Source organism: Symsagittifera roscoffensis, chromosome 6, assembly GCF_963678635.1.
Source record: "Symsagittifera roscoffensis chromosome 6, txSymRosc1.1, whole genome shotgun sequence".
NCBI classification, from domain to species: Eukaryota; Metazoa; Xenacoelomorpha; order Acoela; family Convolutidae; genus Symsagittifera; species Symsagittifera roscoffensis.
In genome coordinates, this window is record NC_087067.1 from 36,791,615 (window position 1) to 36,804,026 (window position 12,412).

General features: G+C 46.5%; 1 protein-coding gene across 2 annotated transcripts in view; it reads left to right on the top strand.

Annotated features, from left to right (window-relative positions):
* Positions 1-125: 125 nt before the first annotated feature.
* The window catches only part of LOC134848411 (TBC1 domain family member 25-like), a 548,746-nt gene continuing 536,459 nt past the window's right edge, over positions 126-12,412 (top strand). Inside the window, exon 1 of one of the 2 annotated variants that reach the window (XM_063865852.1) lies at positions 126-153. The gene's annotated coding sequence lies outside the window, so the exon portion shown is untranslated. The remainder of the gene's footprint in view (positions 154-12,412) is intronic. The other variant, XM_063865853.1, reaches the window with a different exon arrangement.

The window sequence follows — 12,412 nt, forward strand, 5'->3', positions numbered from 1 at the left end:
TGCTTACAGCGCAAGAATAATACGATATATGGCAAGCCTTATTCCTCCCTTTACATTTCCTTCATCGAGCCTACTACTTATTAACGTTTTTCTTTGCTCGAGGTCACTCAGAGGCGGGCTTTTAGCCTAATTGTTGTGATAAACTTATTAAATAGATTTGTTATGTTTGATGTTTGTGCCTGTTTGTGGAGCGCCCTCTGAGGGATTTTAGAGACATGTCTGTCAAGTGGCTTTCTGTGGGGAGGTGGGAAACTGGAACTGGCTTGAGGAGTCTGGTGGTGCGCCGCTGGACTTACTGAGCTCGGGTGAGATTGTTCCTTAATTTTTATTTTTATAATTCGATTTTAAATTTTAAATTAATTTAATTGTCTTTTGATTTTTTTTATGCTGATTTGTAAAATTCCCACTAACCGCTTATCATGGGTTAGTTCAATCCCCTAAAGTCCATGTGACATTCGACCAGAATGTGAAAAATGCAATCTCTGCGGAATTCGAAATTTTAGCAGCGAGCCTTCCGAATTAGTGATTTTAAAGGATTAACGACGTTATTTGAACGATGGGACAAAACGTGAAGGTTGAAGGATTCGGGAATTGCTAATTTTTAAATTTTCGAAGTGATTACGTAACATTTCTGAGAAACGTCAGAAACGGCCATTTTGGCAAAAAGGTCGAAGAAAAACACAACATTAGTTGCGCGGACGATAACTACGAGAATCGTGATAAAAAACAACAGCATATTGCAGGAATAGCAGAGCACTCCGAGTTGCAACTATTGTGTCGCTACAATAGTTGCAAGGCCGTTGCAGATAACGGCGAAGGGTGGAGGACAGCCTTCCGGATTAAGAAGAAATCAAGATTAACGAGCTTGATTCAGTGGATTCAAGAATCCGGAAGGGTGTCGGAACTGAGACTTTTATTCTTTTATTCAGACTTTTAGCTCCTGAAATATCAAATAATATCGGTGTTTAATTAAGATCTAGGACATTACAGCAGCTGTTATAGTTAGTTTACCCAGTCCCTTCACATATAACAGTCTCTGGGGGACCAAGCCTCCGCTCCCGTGATTTTCTTGAGATAACACTCTTATCTCCTATATTTCGTGTCCCGGGAGGGTTCCGTGGTATTTCTCTTCCCCCCACTGAAGCCTCCGTCTCCACAAATATCTGTCACTAAGGTCCTTATCGTGTGTTATTGCCACGATAAGAGGCTCCGTGTTTTTCTGTCTCTGATACAACCGTTCTTCACAATTTCTATCGTTGTTCTGATTTTCGTCTTTTTTATTCAAAATGGCCGTCTTTTTTCTATTTCTCAGAAATGTTCTTCTTCCGATCGAAATTTTAAAAATAAAAATTCTAGAACATTCTGACCCTCCGTCGCAACACTTTTCTGTTCATAAGGCCTTTAGTCACTTTTATTTCTGTCGCGGGAAGGTTATGCTGTGTCATCTGGCAGAATGGCACATACTCCCCGGACAAGTCTCCATCAATGTCCCTATTGATCGCACAACACCGGGTTATCGTCAAGTAGGTATCCAGTTTTCTGTAACCAATCTTACAAATCGCATAAGAAAATGAAATTTATCTACTCCACTTCAACTCACTACGTGTTCACAAATGGCATCGTACTACATCTCACTGCCTTTCAACATTTTCACAAAATTTGCACCATGAGGAGTGTCCTAGATAAAATTTCTTTTCTGACTACTTACGTCGTCTTGTTATACAACTTCTTTTCGCTCTTTGTGATTAAAAAGTGGGACGTGGCACGGCCACGCACCCGTTAAAATTAACTTAACTTCACTCACCAAGTATAATTAGTCATTTATGCGGTCCTTTCAATATTAAAACTAAGAAACTCTGTGGCTAGGAAAGTTATTGAGTTACCCACCCTTCTCGAGCGAGTTTACTCAATTTTACCATGTCGCCACACAGTGAATTTGTGTCTTACACAGGTTAAAAACTTCAGTCGTGAATAAATAGGTAAATATACTCACCTATGTTCCTTATATACATACATAGATAGTAGTAACTAAAATCAACAAAATCAACAATTTTAAGAATTGCAACATTTTCAAAGTTTGGTCTGACCAAACTAAATCAAAACAAAAAGTTTCACAAGTTCAATAATCAAAACTTGGTTGATTTGTTCAAGTTTTTACACACAAAGACAATCAAGTTTTTCTCTCCTTCTCCTCTCTCCTTTGGTCATCTTCACTCCATCACTTCTCCATCCTGATGTTCAGCGTCACTGTCTTCCAGAACTTTCTCTAACATGTCCAGAGAGTTGCGGGCCGTGCCCCAACCCTCCTGTTCCAACAGCCTCGGTTTGCAACAAGGTAGCAAGTCCACATTCACCTTCTGCTCCCGGTTCCTGCAAAAGCTGTTGTGAAGACATAGGCTCACGTTTCGTTCTAGGTCAGCTCTTAAGACCTCTTTCTTCTCATCTTCAGTAACACAAGGCGTTCCAGCTACCCGCTTCACCGCTGTGGTGACCGCGTTTCTGTGCGTCAAGAATGCTCGTTTATAGGCTCCTGGTCCTATATCTAGCTGGAAAGATTGATAGGCTTCCGTATTCCTTGACATGTGACGCTTCGCGCGTTCATACATCCAAGATGTCATCACTGCACGGAACCAAGGCATCAATCTTTGCCTTGACCATATTCTTTCAATGGCTTTAGGTATTCTCAGAACCTTGCAGGTGGTTCTGAAAAGATCCAACTCACGACTCATTTTAACGTTGCTCAACTGTTCAGGAGTCGGCACGGCCGTCTCCTGCTCACTTGTGTCCGCGTTAGCCTCTAACCATCTCACTGCTAGCATGGCGCTAACCACCACGATTGACACTTGTTGATTCTGATCGGGCAACCCCGTGGAGTACAACTCCTCCACGTCCCAGACTAGGATCAGATTCCCGCGTTTAGGGTACCACAACGTCTGAGCCAAGCAGTGGCAAGGATACTCCCCATGGGTTCTCACTATGTTCCTTCGGGTCCGATACCCTGAGGCTCCCAGCAACGGTTCCACTTCCATCAGAATTCTATGTAGGTCGTCTTTATCTTCTATAGTGGGGAATTCAGTAGGTAACGCTCCACTCGCTTTCTGTTTCTCGAACTCACTCACATTTCCTTCGTTCAGTCTCATGAACTCTTCACCCACAACGTCTTGCAACTCGCCTTCGGATCTCTTCGGGACTGCCCGAAAGATCTTTGCCAACAAGTCATATGACCTCTCTGACATTCTGGCCAACCTCACGCACTTTGGCACAGAGAAAAGTTGGTCAACCAACACTTGTTGCGTCCTCGCATCCATCACCACCATGTGCGTAGGATACTTGCTATTACAATACGGCGCTGAGCTTGAACCCACCATATATTTTGAACCAGCAGGTCTGTGATAGGCTTCACTATCCTTCAGATTCATTTCATTCTCTAGGGCTTCTCGCCAGCCTCCAATCTTTTGTTCTGTCTGTAATGCTCCAGGGAATATTTCCACGCTGAGGGACGTCACTAGCTCATGGGCACGCTCCAAGCGCTCGAGCGATTCTATCGAACTCGTCATGCTGCAAAATCCCAAGGCTGTGATCAGGTTTACGTCCGTCACCCCATGGCAGTCTGCGACCAACTCCATGGCACTCTTATCTGACACGCTCAATCTTCCGTACAATCGTGCCAGTTGTCGATGCTGCTCGCTTAGCGTAATCAGGCAGTGTCCCAGGTTACAAACATGTCCTTCCATCCCACTGTGTTGAGCCAAGCATGTGCCTTGCTTCAACCAATTACTCGATGTACCTTCCTCGGACAGCTCCGTGGACGGGTTGCTCTTCTTCTTCGTCAATCTCATGGCCAGCAGGTGTTGTATCATGGCCAGATCATGTAGACTCGCATCATCATCCCGGTCTAACATGATATCCGCGGTCATGTCCCAGATTAAGCCTGCGTTAGGATGGGGACACCAGGAAGGTTTCATGAGTTCCCACATCACTACTAGACTGGTTTTCAAGGGACCGTCCCAAGAACCACAATCAAAACTCACTTGCCCTTTTAGCTCGGGAATCGAGGGCTCGACTACTCGTTCTTCCAAAATAATTCCAAGCTTGGGTTGTTCCACCATCAACATTCCAATTTCCTTAATCCGTTCAACCCAGAAGTTGAGCACTGTGACTTGCTCGTAGTCGAAGTATGCTTCCCTGGCTTCTTCGTTCACGAAGGGATTATACGCCATCCCTGGTATACCAGACACGTATTGGAACGACTTCAGTTTCCCTAGTGTTGCAAACTCCTTTTGTCCTCTGGCCGCTTCAATCAAGTCTCTGCTCACTCTCAATTCTTTGTTGGAGTATCTTCTCACCTCTTCCAACTTGCGATAGCTTTCCATATCATTCGACTCCTTGCTTGGCACGGTCAATGGCATGTCCTGATATAGCTCTAGGAGTGCCCTAAGGAAGTTCCTTTCGCAATCAACTCCCTTTTGCCGAATGATCTTTATACATTCTCCCAACACAGGAGTGGGGATGCGATCCACCACGAACCTGACAAAGCAAAGGGCATCCTTACGCTTAGCCCATGCTATCGCTGAATCATCTTTCGAAATCAATGCTCGTAGAGCTTCCATTAACTCTAGCTCCTGTTCTCGTGATTTCGAGTCATTACTGGCTTCATACTCCGCCTTTTTGATGCCCATCAAGCACCAAGCCAGTCGTATTTGCAGATCAGTTCTCACGCAAGGATGAGCCAGGTATGCTGCCACAGTAGCAGGTGCATTCATCGTCTCATCGAAGTATTTCTGGAGGGCCGCCCTCCAAGAAATTTCTAGCAGTTTTTCCAATCCGATTTCGTTCGCTTCTGATGACATCACTGTGCCATACTCTCTTCGATTGAAGTTAGAGTTCTCCGTAAGCCCCTTCAAATATTCTTGCATGGCTCTCTTCTCGCTCCAAGCCATCAGGTGCCCTCTCGCGGAGTTCCTCGCTTTCAACATCTCCACATAACCCCCTGCCGGATCTCCCATATGGACCGATTCCGGCACAGTTATTCGACTGTACTCGACCACGTCGAGTTGTCCTTCCAGTTTCAACTTGGCCATGTTGATTCGCGAGGGCCTATAATCTTCAAGTCCTCCAGATCCACATTGACTGATTACTTCCATTTCTAACTTAGTGTCTGCCAGGGTTCGCGCCGTCTTCTTCGACCTTGTGGCGGTTACGGTCAGACCTGCCAAGAGCATAGGGGGTATCAGATTCTCTTTTTCTCCCCCTGTCAGTGTTGTACTATCTCCCTGCCCGCTCTCACTCTCTTTAGGGGAGGAGCAGCTGTTGGAGAGTCGACAGAGTGTGACGGGCCTGGCCCATCACGTTGTCTCTTCGCTCCAATGAGTGGCTGCGCAGGTTGGACGGGCAAGGGCATCTCACCTAGCCGGTGGTCCCTTTGCTCACCTAGTCCTGGCTCACGAGCCAGGTCGTGGCCAGACATCTCTCCGCGCCTCCATCTCATCAATCGGTTTCGGCCTCTCTCGGCGGTCCCGGACTCACCGAAGGCCAACATCAACACGACTTCTGTAGGGCGATTCCCTCGACCCTCTCTTCCCAGTGCATTGAGGAGTGCGACCACAAACATCGCCAACCCCGGGTCTTCTCGTGTAAAATCACAATCGATCAGCCGCTGATAGATCTCGTCTAGAGTCGCTCCTAGACTCGCTGAGAGGAATTCCATGAGTTCGTTAGTGTCACCCATTTCTTTTCGTGTTGATTCTTCTTGTCGTGTCGTGTAATTTCTCTCTGTCTCTTCTGATTCAGTGTTCAGTAAACAATTTTCGATCAATCAAGATCTAAAAAACAGGTCGCGACTTAGAACCATCATTTTTGGATGCAACATCAATCAATTCTTTAAAATTCTCCATTGAAATTCTCTTCACAATTCTGATTTGAAATTTAGCACCAAGGTGGATCGTCCACCTTTATCTTTGTCAGAGTAGCGCGAATAAGCGCTGTCACCTTGATGACACAAACATAAAACATATCATAACAATAACATAACATAAACACATAAACATCACACACCTATACTATCATATAAAAACCTAATTCCTAATACTGTACCTAAAGCCTAACCTAAAGCTTGACTCTAATTCTTATCGAGCAACTTAATAAAAACCACTTATCGCCGAGCGCAATTCTTAGCATATGCTCAGATAGTATTTTTTATGTAAGTAAACCTCTATGTCAGTCTCTGAAAATATCACATGCACAAGAGCGTACAACTCTCTCGGATGTAGCTTTCCCCTATTAGGATCGTATACTGGCAACGAGAGAGAGGTCACACCTCTCTCAACCAGGAAATCCCTAAGTCGAGTCAAGGCCAACACCAAGCTCTCCGGATTCACGTGTTGCCTATCAGTAGCTTTCGTAACCAAAAAACACAAATATTTCCCTGGTATCTGTGATGCAACAGGGGGTAACGCTATCATTCCTCCTACACCCGGCCTCTGTTTCCATAAAAACTCGATATTCTTGTACTCTCTTTTAAAGTCGGCCGCTAGTGCTGTTTTAAAGCTTACGTCCGCAGTTATCGCTATGGCGCACGTGCGTTCCGTGAGTATGAAATCGCTGTCCGTTATAACGATATTGTTCGAATAGTGGTTCGGGAGATCAAAATACGATTCAAAGATTCGTCCAAAAGGTGGTTTCTTAGCATTCTCGCCCTCTGTCTCTAGTTCTCCGGTTTCCCTTGCCGATTTCAATTTTTTTATTATGAGATTTTCGGTGTGGGTGAGTCCTACCCCCACTCCCCGGACAAAAATATCCATCGACGTCCCCGTCGATCGCCCAAAGTCTAGGAGACCGAGGTTGGATTGTGGAACACGTAGAGGACCATCTGGGGCGACCCAGTTGGACTCGGTATTGTCATGACTGATGTATTTGACGCCGTCTTTGTCGACGTCCTGAATCGTCAGGATCGTCTCTTTTGGATCTGTCGGCAGATCGTGGAGCCATTCGAGCACGCGCAAGTTTGTTAGTTCTTGCTCATGAGTCTGTTCCGCTTCTGGTTCGAACTCCACTTCCGGTTCTGATCGATCGTCGATCCAATCTTGATCCATATCGTTCACAAGGTCGATTTCTTCTAGCATTGCTACTTCGTCCAGCCCCACCAGCGAGTCTATGACATCACTCACTACTATCCGGTCTACAACGAAGTCCTCGCCATACGGATTGTATTTCTTCTGGTTTTTTCCCCTCTTACTTTGGCGTGTCTCCATAGTGAGCGGAAAGTCAGGCTGTATTCCTTTGTCAATTTCGGTTTGTTCCGGGCAATCCCAGTCTTCTTCGGCATAGGGTAGAGTTTCATCGTCCACCTCTACTCGCTCAGTCAACTCGAGATCCAGTGGTAGATCACAATTGTCCACCATCTCATTCCCGTCGTTCTTGTCGCGAGTACCCCTTTCATTCACTTCACAAGCAGGATCCACTATTAAATAGTCTCCCTCTTGCATGTCCGCTGGGATGCACCAATCCTCGGACGAGGCGTTGTGTGGTTTGATATTCTCGTAATGAGCCGCTCTTCCGGTGCTCAGCCGATAAAAACGACCTCCTTGATGCACCTCTGTTATCTGAAATGGACCACGCCATTTCTTTAATAGTTTCTTGGTTCCTTTTGGTGGAACCACTTCCTGGAACACCCAGACGTAATCGCCAACTGAGTAGGCTTTTGCATCGGCTGTTCTTTTATCAAACCTCCTTTTTTGTCTAATTTGCGCCTGTTGCGTATTCCTCCTGCATAAGTCATTGAGGTCCTGTTGTCTTCTAATAACGTCCCGCACGTACGTTTGCGGTGCTGTTCTCTTCCCTTCATATTCAGGGTAGAAGAACGTTAACGGGAGTGCTTTTTCATGACCCGTCAGCATCATATGCGGACTTTTTCCCGTGGTGGAATGCTCCGTGCTGTTGTAAGCACCCATCACTTGCGGCAAGTGCTTGTCCCAGTCATCCATATAGCGTGAGCAGTAGACTCTCAACATGGATACCAGTGTGCGATTCTGCCTCTCGACTAAGCCATTCGTTTGCGGGTGATAAGTGGTCGAGTGGGCCTGCGCTACCTGCGACCTTTTCATTAACTCTTTCGTGAGATCACCTACGAATGCTTTGCCATTGTCCGATTGGAACGTGATGGGGCAGCCATGCCTTGCTATCCACACGTTTATCAAATGATCGCATGTTTCTTCTGCCGACGCTGTCATGCAGGGTGCTGCCTCCGCATACTTTGTAAAATGGTCGATCATTACCAGCACCTGATTATAGCCCGTTGCTGTCATGCAGATTTTCTGATGATCAATTTGCACCACTTCGTTGAAACCTGACGATTCTATTGACTGTAGGGGGAACCTTAGTTTCCTGGGATCCTTTGCCTGTTGACAAGACAGGCATGCGGCTATCCATTTCTCACAAGCCTTCTTCAATCCCGGCCATTCGAATCGTTTTTGTATCCTGTTATACACTTTGTCCACGCCTTGATGTCCCATCTGATCATGTGAGCGAAAGAGCAATTCAGTCTGGTACAATTGTGGTAACACTATTGAATTGTATTTATAAAGGACCTTGTCCTCCTCCTTGCGCTTACAGGCTACGATTCCGTCCTTATTCAGGTACAACAAGTCTTTCCTCTTCAGGTAAAATTGCTTCAGGATTTTGTAGCTGTCTTCTTCCAAGTCTCCCTTGTCAGGTGCTCCATTCTCGATCCATCTTTTCAGACTGCTCGTCATTCTATCATTTCGTTGAGCCCTCAGGAGATCCGACAGCCTGTACCTGGCTTTCAAATACGTCTTCACCACGTTCATTTGCCCACTCATTATCTCCGGAGCATGAGCATCGTCCATCATCTTGACACACCATATCTTTTTCAAAGGCGTCGCTTCTTGCACAGATGGTTCCAGATTGGTACGGACGACTGTACCATGTGGCAGCAATCTGGTTGGGCGTTTTGAAACTGCTATCAGCTCGAGCTCGTCTGCGGCATTATCTACCACAGTGCCCTCTTCATCTGAGGTGTATCTGTCCCTGTCTGGATCCTGATGTGTTTCTCGGTCCAGCCCACGCTGCTTCCAGTCTACCAATAAGGAGTGGATTGCGATCTCTGACACATCGGAATTGGAAGTTGTTTCAGACGTGTTGTCCCAGGACTGGGGTCTCGAGTCACCACTTGAAACGACTGATTCCTCAACATCATATTCCAAGTTGTCTGAGATGTTTCTTGACTCCCCGGACAAAACTCTGTCCATCGGTCGCTTTGAACCCGACTCCCCGGACAAATTTCTGCCCCTAGGTGGTCTAGTCAACCTCTCCCCGGACAAGTCGTCCTGCACGGGCTCAAAGGTGTCTGACTCATCAGAGGAGACGTCCTTGACTGGCTCGAAGGTGTCAGACTCCCCGGACATTGTCTCGTCCATGGACGAACAATCTGGGCTTGGCTCATATTCCTCTTTTGCATCCGTGAAGTGCACTCTCCTCGTGAAGCTAGATTTCGACCTGATCCTGACTTCCTCAGTAGCTTGGTTTTGATTCGATGTTCCATATTCAGTGAACGAAGTTCTCAACAATACTTCTTTCGGCATCGAGGTCACCAGCTGGTTGACGATCGACCTGCAATCCCGTTCAACGCCTCGGCTGCGAATGGACACTGGCCTCTTCTCTGTTCTCTCGGTGACAGTCAACCTCTGCATGGTCTCCATCCATTCACGATCATGCCTATTCACTTCCCTATCCAACAAGTCACGGAGTTTTCCCATGACGTCCGCCGCCACGTTCACCGTCTTATTCAATAAAGCGATGCTGTTTATACCCAGCCTGGTCAGTTCTTGCTGTACCAAGTTGGATCGGACTAGCAGGTCCAACGGAACGGGTTCGCTTCTGGCTAAAAGCTTTATCTCCGCGGCCGTCTCCACTGGAAGGTCAGGGTGTCCAGGTATAGGATGTCCTGATCTGTCTAACCACCTAGTAAGTGGCAGCTTATCGTAGGTTTCTTTGTCTAGAAAGGAAAACCCGTCTTTGATCTCTGATTGGTTAGCCTGCTTCTCCTCGAGGCGCTCATAAAATTCTGTCTTTTTACTGAGGCTATCTGCGTTCTGGTGCTTGTCACGGGTACGGTGCTCTATGATCATGTGGTATCCATCCAAGCGCACGATCCAACGACCAATGTAGCTTTGATCCATCGAATAGGTTTTCAGCCAGGCAAGGGCACGATTGTCCACACGTAACTTGAATGGAGCACTCCCCAGGTAGGCCCTGTCTTTTTCCACGAACGTGATCACAGCAAACATCTCCGCTTTTGGTGCGCCGTACTTCATCTCAGTGTCACTCAGGACTTTACTTCCATAAGCTATCGGACGAAGAACCGTTCTCCCGTTCCACTCCTGCTCTTGGTGAAGTATGCCTGATATCGCAACCACTGATGCATCCGTGTCCAGCACGAACATTCCCTTCTCCGTTGGCATGCCGAGGACCGGTGCCTCGCAAAGTTCACGTTTGATGTTTTCAAATGAGACTTGTGCCTCATCAGTCCAGGTGAACTTTTTGCCCTTGTTTCTCATCAATCTCTGCATGGGGTATATTTTGTCAGCATACCCCTTGATGAACTCACGATAATAATTGGCGAATCCCAGAAAACTCATCAACTGTGTATCTGTTTTAGGTGCCTTCCAGGTCAACACCGCTTCAACTGCTTCGGGATCTGGTCTCACTCCATGTTTGTCAACCAGGCGGCCCAAATACTTTATGGAATCCCTGAGGATTTCACACTTAGAGGGTTTGCATTTCAGACCCGCCTGCTTCATGCAAGAAAACACCTCCTCCAACCTCTCTATGTGGTCTTCTAGGGTTGGTGTTGCAATCACAACATCATCGACATAACACATGATGAGATTCCCGTATTTCTTAGTGACGCTCGTGAGTGCCTGGGCCATCAGTCGCTGGAATGTGGCCGTCGCGTTGCACAATCCGAATGGCATCCTCTTCCACTGGAAGAGTCCCAGCTCACACGCGAAACCTGTTTTCTCTCGATCTTGCTTTCTGAGTGGCACTTGCCAGAATGCGGAGCCCAAATCCAACGTCGTGAAGAACTTAGCGTCTCCCAGCTTGGATAGGCTCTCATCGATGCGGGGAATCGGGTATGCGTCCTTTATAGTCACTGCGTTCAGATAACGGAAATCACAACAAAATCTGAGTTGTCCCCCTTTCTTTTTCGCCATGACCACGCCACAAGCCCATGGGGACTTCGACGGCTCAATCATGTCGTACTCCATTAACATTTCAATTTCCTTCCTACACGCTTCTGACTTATTTGGGGTCATTCTTCTCGCCCCTTCCCTATGAGGTACCGAGCCCTCTTCTATCTCAATCTCGTGCTCTACAAAATTGCAACAACCTATATCGGCCTTATGCTTTGAAAAAACGTCTGCGTTCCGATCTAGCACCGCCCTAAGCGAATCTAGTTCCTTGTCAGATATTTTACCCTTCAGATGTTCTATCTCAGGTAGGACAGGCCTATTCGCTGCTAACTCTGCTTCCGTCGGCCTCTCAGGAAAGTTGGAACAACTAGACAGCCCATCATCTGTTTCCGACTTCATTGAAAACAATTTCCTATAAGATTTCAATTCAATTACTCTTTTCATTATACATTCTTGGTTCGCATGTAATGGACATTTAGTTACGTCAAACTTCTTCAAGTTCTGCACACTCAGAAAGTCTGTGTTCAGAGGCAAAGCGTAGCCAAGTTTCTTTCCCCTCTGTATTGTCACTGTTGTTGCTTCTGTGTTCAATAACACACTCACACACAGTCCACTCTGAGTGAGTGAGAAGCTTCTTCCTAAAATAGCCGAGCTTTTACTGTTTGGATTTGGTACCAGACACACCTGTCTGTCATTGCTGAGTTCATTCAAGTTCCTCATCCTAAACGTCGCTACTACGGCTTGGTTCGGTTTTAATCTAACTTTTCGATCCAGAAAAATCGGCACCTTGGCCTGATTAATTAAGATCTTATTAAGGGGTCTTTTCTCATACTTTCTTTCAGGATCCTTGATCCTAATCGATCCGTCATTGAGATCAATCGTGACGTCAAAGTTGCGAACGAAATCCCTTCCTAGGATGAACTGGTCGGATTCATCCAAATTCTCTACTACTAGGAAGCTCATCCAAAGATGTCTTCCTCCAAGCTGCAGTGAGATGATCGGGGTTCGTCCGGCGACATAGATCGCTCCCTGATTGGCAGCTGCCAACCTGATGTTTGTCGGTATGAGATCCGATCTTTCGAAACCCATGTCGGTCCAAGTTTTGATTGGCATGACACTAACCACTGCTCCCGTGTCTAGCAGCCCCTTTACTGAAAGTTGTCTGCCTTGCACGTCCAGAACGTGTGCGGCCAGATCTGCCT